This window comes from Ostrea edulis, chromosome 3, assembly GCF_947568905.1.
Source record: "Ostrea edulis chromosome 3, xbOstEdul1.1, whole genome shotgun sequence".
Lineage (NCBI taxonomy): Eukaryota > Metazoa > Mollusca > Bivalvia > Ostreida > Ostreidae > Ostrea > Ostrea edulis.
In genome coordinates this window covers 38546478-38558910 of record NC_079166.1, presented here as the reverse complement: position 1 = coordinate 38558910, position 12433 = coordinate 38546478, and positions in this window count along the sequence as shown.

The window sequence follows — 12433 nt, the reverse complement described above, 5'->3', positions numbered from 1 at the left end:
TGTCAATCTCATGTAGACACTCCCTCGCAATACAACCTATTTTTGGATCAAATGTTGTCTGACGTGTTTCATACCGATTGTTGGGCTGTTCTTAACACGCTGATTTTGATTATGCATAATTCCGTTTACCTGATCAAGATATAGGTCTTAGGTCGGGTGTGGCCAGTCAACAGGGGATGCGTACTCCTTCTAGGCACCTGATCCCACCTCTTGTATATCCAGGGGTCCGTATTTGCCCAACTCTCAATTCTGTATTGCTTATAGGAGTTATGAGATTGATCACCGTTATCTTCACTTTTCACAGTAGAAGTTTTATGGCTGTTGTAATTTGAGTATATACCATTTAAAGATATTTTGTTATACAACTGTATTTTCAACGAACTTGGTACTAATTCCACTTTTGGTAATCATACTTGTACTCCAACTGCCCTTTCAAAAGATTAAGTTCTTTAAAACCATGCTTCAGTTTTAGACACATTTAATATTCCAATCAATGGGTCGAATGAATATGGGTTACCATACCTATACTGGATTCCTAAACTACATAAAAACCCTTACAAACAACGGTGCATTGCTGGATCCAGTAAGTGCTCTACCAAGCCCTTATCTTTGCTCCTCACGAAAATATTAACAGCTGTGAAGGAGAAATTTCAAACTTACTGTGCGCCTACAGTGGTGTTAATCAAATGTGGATTCTAAAAAATTCTAAAGAATTTTGAAATCGCAAAATTTTTCCCAAATCACCAAATCAATAACATTAAAACCTATGACTTTTCAACACTATACACGACCATTCCTCACGATAAATTAAAGACTAGAGTTTTTGACATCATAGACAGTTGCTTCTTCAACAAAAATGGAAAACGGAAATATCCATATCTAGTGATCAGTCATTCAAAAACTTACTTTGTTAAACACCACTCTGATTCCACGCACAAATACTCTGAAGTTGAAATAAAAAATATGCTAGAGTTCCTCATTGACAATATCTCCGTGGTCTTTGGTGATCAGGTCTTCCAACAGTCTGTTGGAATTCCCATGGGCACAAATTGTGCTCCTTTGTTAGCTGACCTGTTTCTATATTCATATGAAGCAAACTTTATTCAAAAACCTTTACGTGAGAAGTAAAAATCTCTCGCTGTGGCCTTCAATTCGACATTTCGATATATCGATGATGTTTTGTCTATTAGCAATAATAACTTTCATCCATTTGTCGTTTTGATATATCCCTGTGAGCTCGAAATAAAGGACACCACAGAGTTGTCCACTTCTGCTTCATACTTAGATATTTTATTGAAAGTAGACATTAACGGCAAACTGACAACTCAATTTCAGCTTCTCCATCGTCAACTTCCCATATTTATGTAGCAATATTCCATTATCACCTGCATATGGTGTTTATATATCTCAACCGATTCGATATGCAAGAGCTTGTTCTGCGTATAGTCAGTTTTTAAATCGAGGTAAGCTACTGACAAACAAGTTGGTGGTACATGGATTTCAACAGTCTCGATTGAAGTCAGCATTTCGCAAATTCTATGGTTGTTATAAAGATCTAGTTCGTCAATACAACCTATCCTTGGGTCAAATGCTGTCTGACGTGTTTCATACCGATTGTTAAGCCGTTCTTGGCACACTGAGTTTGACTACGGATAACTCCGTTTACCTGAACAGTATATAGGGCTCTTAGTGGGTGTAACCGGTCGGCAGGGGATGATTACTCCTCCTAGGCACCTGATCCCACCTCTGGTGTGTCCAGGGGTCCGTGTTTGCCCAACTATCCATTTTGTATTGCTTGTAGGAGTTATGAGATTGATCACTGTTCGTTATCTTCACCTTTCATCATGCCATCAAAGTATATACATGTACCACTATTAAGAAGATCAGTAAAGTTAAATACCAGTAGTCAGCTACTATATGTAAAAATAGTAATTAGTTACTTGAAACGGAAAATGATAGAAAATAAAATTTGAAGAGCAGAGAAGTTCGTATCTCAATATGGTATACGCTTGAGATCATCCATCGGGCAATCACCTACTTATCATTTTGATATAAAATGTCATTAATGTCATATTTTGGAACCTTAAAAGGTTCGATACTTATGTTGAAGAAATAATTCATCCAATGTTACATGGATGAAAAGGAATGATTTTTATGCTTGAATGTGTCATCACTTTTCAAAAATATCTTACAAAATCTGCTTCTTGAACGTTTTCATGGAAATCGATTACCCTTATCGTTCAAGTGTTCCTTGAAAATATTTAAGTAGCTGAGTTGCCTAATGTTACTATCTAGTTAGTTAATACAACCTATCATGGGTCAAATGTTGTCTGACATGATTCATACCGATTGTTAGACCGTTCTTGGCACACTGATATTGACTACGGATAACTCCGTTTACTTGATCATGATATAGGGCTCACGACGGATGTGACCGGTCGACAGGGGATGCTTGTTCCACCTGGGCACCTGGTCCAATCTCTGGTGTGTCCAGGGGTCTGTGTTTGCCCAACTATCTACTTTATATTGCTTATAGGAGTTATGAGATTGATCACTGTTCGTTAACATCACCTTTCATATATATGAAAACTGGAGTACACATAAAAGCCCTAAACTAAACATAAAGTATCGCTTATAGGAGTTGCGAGATTGATCAACGTTCGTTATCTTCACTTTACTAAAAACCAAACAAATTACAAATTGCATTATCATCGACTCTAAAGTTGTCCAATATTTTACAAAGTATATCGCACAGGAGTGAAACAAGAACGTTTTCTAAGGTAGGAGGTTGATACCCAAGATCTTACCTTTTCTACTCCACGCATAATAACACTTTTTCTCTTTAAAGCGTTCAGCCAAGGGAAGGGATATAACCTCCACAACCCCGTTTTATTTTTTGTCTCACAAGTCATATGATACTTTAGAACATGGTATGTGCATGATCCATTTCTAAACCGGGGCAGAATACTGACAAATAAGTTTATGCTACATGGTTTTCAACGGTCTAGTTTAAAGTCAATATTTCGTAAATTCTATGGTCGTAATAATGATAGTATTTGCATATACCATCTGTCATTAAGTTGAATACTGTCGGATTTGTTTAATACTAATAGACGAACTGTTTTTACATAGTGGTTTTCTTAAGGATTATCTCGTTTACCTAATCAAGGTAGATAACTCAGGGTCCAACTGGTTAACAGGGACTACTTACTCCATTTAGACACCGAGTAAGCTTAAACAGTGGTTAAATCCCTTATCCACTTCCTCATATTTAGACATTACTTAAATGATGTTGGTCAAATGTTAACCACTGATTAAATTGCGCAGCATTTACTGTTCTTTTTTTATTGATATTCGAATTCTATTCACTCGTTTAAGAGCTTGTCTACAAAAAAACCATACATAAAAACGGAAGAAAATGGTGGTCCTCGGTATCATTTCTAATCAGTTATATTATTTTAGAATATGTTTAGAATATCTAACATCTGTGGTAAATTTATCGATATGATATTTCTATTGTTACTAACAATGCATTCTGTGCTTAAATGTGGATTAGCCTTTGAACACAAGAAAAATCCTTTGATATTAGAGTTTAATTTATTTTTCAAAATGCAAACCAACTTTGAATACATATAAAAGGAATTAGGTTTTTAAGTTATTTCCATGTAAACCACTGATGGAAAAATCATGTTCGACATCATTAGTGTCCATACAGATATTTCACAGAGCCTATGTTTGGCATTGTGCCAAACTTTATAATATTGTGTTATCTTGTCAATTTTTAAATGGGAATGCTCAAATTATTTGAATATTTTGTAAATACTAAAAGATCAAATCCAGGTGTGTAAAATATAAAAATTCAACTTTCGACTTTTCGCCGTTCAAATGAAATTTTGAAATCAAAATGTATCATTTAAGTAGTTCAAATCATCGTTTTAAATGTCATCTTTTTTATCTTTCTGTTATTAGAAACATTAGTTGTTTAGAATCTTAACATTCTCTAATGATTAAATCCCAACAATCCACTGTTTGGTATGAAAAAAGCGAATTTTGGTGAAATTACATCCCTTTCATGCATTCTTTATACATAGAAGGTAGAATATAATAGCAAAGTTATGAAATGCTATAATTTCTAGATCAACTTGAAATGTTATCTGAGAGTTTGGACATCATGTACATGCGGTATCGGTGAAAGACATTACAGTATTTTTGAAGGTAAATATAGCGAATAGTGATCAATCTCATAACTCCTATAAGCAATACAAAACAGAGAGTTGGGCAAACACGGAACCCTGGATATATCAGAGGTGGGATCGGGTGCCAAGGAGGCGTAAGCGTCCCCTGTCGATCGGTCACACCCGCCGTGAGCCCTATATCTTGATAAGGTAAACGGAGTTATCCGTAGTCAAATCCAGTGTGCCAGGAACAGCCTAACAATCTATATGAAACAAGTCAGAGAACGTTTGATCCAATAATAGGTTGTAATGGCAAACTAGATCGTTATAACGACCACAGAATTTGCGAAATGCTGACTTTAAACGAGACTGTTTGAACCCCATCACCATCAATTTGTTGGTCAGTAGTCTGCTTCGAATTTAAAAGGTGACCATACGCAAAACAAGCTCATGCGTATCGAATCAGTTCAGAGATATCTTGAGATACATATTTGAGAGATATCTTTTTCTTAGAGATATATCTCTCTAAGCTGAGAGATATCCCTTCACTTAAAGAGATATCTAAATTTTTTTTTAAATATAGTGTTGTAAGATATTTTGTTTAAATTGGAGTAATGTCTAATATTCCGGCTTGTTTATAGTTTTGTGTGACCCGAGCTAATGTAACAATGAACACGGAGCAAACTAGATCCCATCATCAGAAAGTCGCATATAGGTTAACGGGTGTGTGTTTATGTTCTGTTCTTTGGTGTTGTGGGAGAGGTGGTATGACTTCCTCGGGATATTGAATTGGTGTGCGTTCACTGTAGGCGTAAAAGCTGCTTGTTGGTGTGACGGTGTAAATGAAAATTCATACGTGATTTTTTTCTATTGGTTGATATTGGGTGTGTCCGCATTTTGCAGGGTTGTCACTTCGTGTACGCTGATGATGGACATTTGACAGCTAACGTGGTGCAGGATCGAGATGTATTCTTCTTAACCTGTGATGCGTTGTGCTGTTTAAATTATGCAGACCTGCTCCTGTTCCATGGTGTGTTGTTACTGTCCAAACATTTGCATTGCTTATGGGATGATGAAGAATCAGTTCAGTATGATGTGATTTGCTTGTGAGCTGTGTAATATCATGAACTCTTTAAATCAAATGGTTAACCATAGACGGAGGAAGTTTATAGTGAATCATATATGTAGATTATAGTGTTAAGAATATATTGCTTTTTGAAATGTCAGTTTTGAGTGAACAGCATTCTGGGAAATGTTAATTGTCCGTATTGAGGATTTCTCTATAAAAGTGTAATGATTGGGGGGGGGGGAGCTGATTTGTGTACGAGAGATCCGAATGGGACACTCTTTATAGCGATCCTCAGAGAGATGATCTTGCAGTCTTGAATCCCGGCCGCGACACACCTAAGTCGTTAAAACAGGTAGTGACAGTTCCATCTCCAAACGCAAGGCATCACGTGTGAATATCACGGGTTCTCGAAGATGACCTTGAAAACGGATGACCCGTGTCACAGTAGGTGTGGCACGCTAAAGAACCCTCACTGTTCAATGGCCGTAAGCGCCGAGCATAGGCCTAAATTTGAAGCCCTTCACCGGTGTTGGCGACGTCTCCATATGAATGAAAAATTTTCCAGCGAGACGTTAAGCAAGATACAATCAATCAATCAATCTTTAGTATGTTTGTATTTGTTACATGATCTAATGTTTTCATTTCTCCAAGAAAATCACACTCTGGTAATTTAAGACGTGAAAAATAGTTTTCGTGATTCAGGAAAATATGACATATAAGAGCATTTTGTCCTTTCTGAAATATTCAATATTTGTCCGGCATGTTGTTTTTTGTGTATAAAGTCATGGACAACGCGAGATCGTCTTCTAAAACAGTTCCCAATATTGCAATAAAGTATGTGGAGGTTTTAACAGAATATATACTTTGCTTTGACGAAGACAATAACGAGACTCTTTATTATACGACCTTCATTTAAATCAACCCGATTAATTTCTTCGGAGTATAGCATGTGCTCAATAAACAATTATCCATTTCCCGGTTGGATGGGAATTACTTTAAACCAATATCACCCACCAGATGTCTAGAAAAAAATCCCACAAGTATGTGCTTGTATATGTACATCGACAACACCATATGATATTGATTACTGCGCATAATTTCAATTTCAAAATTTCCATATGATTCAAGATATTTCATCATTTACATTATCATGTAATTTCTAATTTCGTAGTCTAGAACAATAGAAAATTAGTACATGTTGTAGGCTATTTATTCACGCTCTTAATGCTTACCTTATTATATACAACTTAGTCCCCTGTTAAATTGTAATGCTTGAGTAAATTTACGGTGTGAATTTCTATGGTGTTCTGTTTGGGTCATTCGCAACGTCGTCGCCTTTTCGGCGATAAAGTGAAGGAGAGGGGGAATACGAGGGCAAAACGATGGAAGTCATGCTAAGGGAGTGAGAATGTGTACTGAGGAGGATGAATCTCACGTGGTCAACCTCATGGCCTCGTATGTATGCTGCTTCACCTTCGCATTCTCGATGCCTCTTAATGTGGTCCTCAGTTTTCCGTCCGCAAGCCAGCTGATGTATAATAAGGTTACCTACCAAAGGCAATGCGTTATTGTTGTTAATCTGTTAGAATCAAATTTCGCATTCTCGCACCCTCGTGTTGTCGTCCTAGTGAAGACCCAATGACTCTTACAGAGCGCCGTCTATTTGATAATGTTAACGCTAACATAGTACATATTTCCCTTTCTGGTTGTTCTAAATAACAATGAAGTGCAGTTATGAATAGAATGTAAAAATAACAACAACACACAATTCAATACCGTTATCCTAAATTATACATTCAGGTATAAATGTCATAGTTCAATTACTGTATAGTTTAAATCTGAGATTAATAGAAGGTGATAGAAGGTGATATGGATATAAATGACCTATTTTTGTTCACTATAGAACTTACTAACCAACCTGGCAAGTGGCGTTTAAATTTAAAATGTTTAAATAAACTTAGAGCGATCAATATTCTTGTTAGATCAATATTGCAAAATAAGGTCATTGGGAAATTCTTTAACGATTAAAAAGCAAAGAGGTGTGACTTTCAATAACTCATGAATTATGTCAAACGTCAGTGAATTCTGTTTATTTCGAAAACCTCTATACTGTATGTACAGATTTATGAGGTTTTCCGAAAAGTTCGGGGACAAGTTTCGTTTCATTCATTTCTGTTGTTGTGCAATTATCAAATATACTCAAGATCTCCCATGGTTTGTGGTTTGATATGATTTATGTTCAACGAGTTGTGTGTTTTCTATCCGCGGCTCGATGAGTATGATTTTTAGGAGTTTTGATAATAGCTGGTCTTTCCAATATCCCAAAGTTTGTTGCATGCTATTTTACTAGTCATCCCAGTATGTCCTGGGTATTTTACGGACATAATGTTTTACTAGTCATGACACAGCCTGGTCAATACGTACTTGGATATTATACGGAATACCACTGTGTGATGTTTTGCAAATTATTGTATATATTATGTTCTCATTTAATGAAGGAAAGGATATTTTGTAGTTGTCATAACACATCACATGATGTTCTTCTATATCCCTATGTAATACTTCGTTTTAATTGTTTTATTATATGTACATGCCATTATGTGTTGTCTTAGCTCTTCAATTATTAACTCATCAATAAAGACCAGTTTTATTCTTTATAAAGGAGCCGAGTTTTCTTACACTGATTTTGGGAAGACGGCATATAGTTAATATGTTGGTTACTGGAACGAGTTTAGCAAATGTGGAGTAGGATAGGCTTTTCTCTCATATCTACGTATGTAAGATACAGATATTCTATGAAAGAAAGGTATGTAAGATATTTCTATCTTTCATATCACGTGACGTTTATCTTACATATCCCGTGACGTCATAATCAATACACAACTAGCTTGCAACTTACCTCGCCTCGATTGATAAACACTAGCGTCTGCAAAGCTCTTGTACAAAAAAAATGACAGATTGTAATGTCCCTGATAATGTCCAGGTGTATGTGACCAGACACAAAATTACACATTCCTTGAACAATTACTGCACACTCAACAACAGTCACAAATTCCTCATACACCTATGTCATCCGATACATTATGCCAGTTCACAGAAACCCAGCCCACACGTTCTAGGCCTACCTCCACATTCACTCTGTCAACGTCTACTGTCCGTGTCTCAGGTGAAATAAGTGCCTTCAATGTCCATGAGACTCGAGTCCTTGCACGCGTGGAAAACGAAAGTCTAGCCATGCCCATATTCACCAACAAAAACCACTTGGAATTTCTCTTCACACACTCGTCATTAAATAACTGTTCAATTAATATCAATATCAATGCTCCTCTAAGAAAAAACCGTGCAGTTGTGGATTCATATTCTGATTAGGTCTGTCTCATATTCTGATTAGGTCTGTCAAAATGTTTCGCGCTGATGGACTGTCGAGTTACGTCACGCATCACCCTGATTATTGATTTATTCAAAGAGGAATAACTCTAATACAATTCACTTATACACTCGTCGGCCGATTTTTTGTCTGCAACGTAGTTGCAAAATGAAGGTCGTAGAATTCGATTCTGGTGTTATTTTTAATGTACAGCGAAAAATTAATTAATTGGAAAATTCTCAAAATGGCGTCGCTAGGCACAAGGAAAACTCTAGAAATATGAGAGAAAAATACTCTCTTATGAGTTGCCATGAAATATTAAGGTGATTCCACCCTCGGGGTTGCAAAAAAGCGGTAAAACCCTCGGCAAAGCCTCGGGTTTCACAGCTTTTTTTGCAACCCTCGGGTGGAATCACCTTATATTTCATGGCTACTCATAAGAGAGTCTTATATTCTTCTATTGTAATGATATCATGTAATATTTCTACGTTTTATATGCCATATGCATATGTGACAATAAGTTTAAATAAGTTTAAAATTGCAAAACATTCAGAGGAATATTATGATTATATCATCTGTTTCCTGGTGTATATCAAGCTGATATAAAGAGATAACCATGGATATACATTCATTAAGAAATCGGGGAGAGGGGTTGAGGGTGAAATGACATTCAATTCTGCTATCTGAAGATGTAACATATACTATATCAGTTTCCAACTACGTAGCATCGATTTTAAAAAAGTGGGGGGGGTCAAAGAAGAAGTTGGCTACACATTGTTTTTGGTTTAAGCTCTAAGATTCTTGACGAGCAAAGGAATATCTATTTTCGCCCTACCTTTCAAACTCCTAAACAAGGGGTGGATATCAACTGCAATACTGTGTGAAATCACTTTTAATGACATGTGATTTCAACGGTAATAATGTGTGATATAAAATGTAGTATGTAATATGAATTCTAAGAATGTCTGACATCAATACAAAGGCGTTGGGATTTAAGTTTCTGAAATAACAGACTAACGTTAAACATTGATTATCTTTGAATTCCCCCTTTAAGTTTCCAAAAGTATTTCAAAAATAGAATTTACCATTGGTTTGTTAAACCCGTTTTTTCTTAATCTAAAAACAAAACTTCAGTTTTAGTCTGTTTAAATAATAATCTGAAAGCTAGAAAATGCTGATTTGAATGTTATCAATGCTCATAATGCTGATTTTGCTATCTGTCAAATGCAACAATATACATTCTATTGCTTACTAGTCCATGCTGGTGTTGATGCTAGTTTGCCCAAGTGCTGAGAGTGCGTATGCTAATGATAATCTATGTATGAAATGTTGACGTCAAAAAGATCATATAAACACCGATATTTTCGATGCCTAGATATATGTGTATTTGATAATCCTCTCTGCATGATTGTTAAAACGTTCCACACAATGTTGTTGATCTTTAATGTATCAAAACTGTACGACAATTGGTCCTGCCTTGAAATCATATCGGCTGTTGTCAAACTGCAAACAAGACCGTCACGAAGCACGACATAACATCACAACTTTTCATACTGTTAATTCCTAAAATACACGGGTAATTTATTATCACGTTTCGCATTCCATGGTGAACAGTAGCTTATGGTACCAGGATCTTCTCAAAACATCATTATGATGTACCCTGGTGCTTACTATGGGCCTATTTCTATTACTGGCCTATTTCTCAAAAAGCAAAACATAACATTCCTATGACAGGGGGATGGAAGGGAAAACCACAGATTATCATCATCATCTTCTGTATGCATGTAGTCTACATGTCTAAAGAATGACTAATACGTCATATGTACTTCCTCTCGGACATTAACCAATGAGGTAAGCGCTATTACCCCATCCTTGAGCAGTGGTTCATATCCTTCAGAATTCATTTGTAACGCTCTGTGCATAAAAGACTCCACAGATCATCAATCATCATCTTACATTCACTCAGTAAATCCAGAAATACCACACACTTCTTCCAATACTCAAAATAATAATACAATTAATCTATTTGGTAACAGGTAGAAGAATTATCCCTTCATTACATAAATACCAGCTGTTTCCTAACCTTTACATTCATACGGTTTAAATCACGGTTTTCTAAAACTTTTAAGGCCCGTTTGGATTAGACACCACCGAGCTGCAAAATTACGATAAAACACTGCAATAGAACCAGCACCCATTACACACAAAAGAAACATCCCTTTGCTGCAATTTGCGTAATAAATCACTAGGGCATTAGTGTCCCCCAGACTGCAAGACAACAAATCCATCCTTAGAAATGTGCACACGAACATTTGATGTCGCACAGAGAATGCGGAATGACTCCATCAAGCCTCTGGTATTAATGATACAACCCCAAAACCCACGTAATAAATCAACAAATGTTCTAATAACTGTAAATAAACCTAAAAACCATTGCTAGTATATATCAACCAGTAAGCTAGTCAGTAACCGAAAGATCAACCCAATGTTTCTTGTCCAGGTAATCTAGGTCCGATCGCGAAATGCACGTGCAGCTTGTCGCCTCGAAAACGCATAAATATTGAAACCAATCCACTTTCCGCAACGAAGGCAAATTGAGTACCACTCAGCGCCTAGCCTAGAGGTCGTAAATACGACACAACTAAGGTATAAAAATTACCGGCTACCTAAGCCTTACAGGAACCACCGCAGTTCAACCACGTAAACAATAATAGGATACCACCTATGTAACGAAAATATCGGCCACCTTGATCTTAAAAGAGCTACTAAAGTTTAGCCATCAATACTATATGAAGTAATAAGAATTACCGTTAGTAAATGCGGAAAATAAATGTACATCCTCAACTACATAAACACCCATAGAAACAAAGATACATTGCTGGATCCAGTAAGTGCTCTACCAAGCCCCTGTCTTCGCTCCTCACGAAAATATTAATAGCTGTGAAGGAGAAACTTCAAACTTACTGTGTGACTACATATGCCAGAAGTGGTGTAAATCAAATGTGGATTCTAAAAGATTCTAAAAAACTTTTAGTAAACTTGAAATCGTAAAACTTTTCTCAAATCAACAACATCAAAACGTATGACTTTTCCACACTTTACACGACCATTCCTCACGTTAAAATAAAGACTAGCCTTTTTCACACCATAGAGAGTTGCTTCGTCAACAAAAATGGAAAACGGAAATATTCATATCTAGTGACCAGTCATCCACAAAATCACTTTGTTAAACACCTCTCTGATTCCACACACAAGTACGCTGAAGTTGAAATAAAAAATATGCTAGAGTTCCTCATTGACAATATCTTCGTGGTCTTTGGTGATCAGGTCTTCAAACAGTCTGTTGGAATTCCCATGGGCACGAGTTGTGCCCCTTTGTTAGTTGGCCTGTTTTTATATTCCTATGAAGCAGAATTTATTTAAAACCTTCTACGTGAGAAGAAAAAAAAACTATGGCCTTCAATTCGACATTTAAGATATATCGACGACGTTTTGTCTATTAACAATACTTTCATTGATATGCCGATTCCATATATCCAAGTGAGCTCGAAATAAAAGACACCACAGGGACGTCCACGTCTGCTTCTTACTTAGATAGTCTTCTTACTATATGTCATATAAGAAATGACGTATGTATACTGTACAGGTACATATTTTAGAGGAATTGGCGTTATTATTGAAAGTACATATTAACGGCAAACTAACAACTCAACTTTTGCAGCTTCTCCATCGTTAACTTCCCATATTTATGTAGCAATATTCCATTATCACCTGAATATGGTGTTTATATCTCTCAACTGATTCGATACGCAAGAGTTTGCT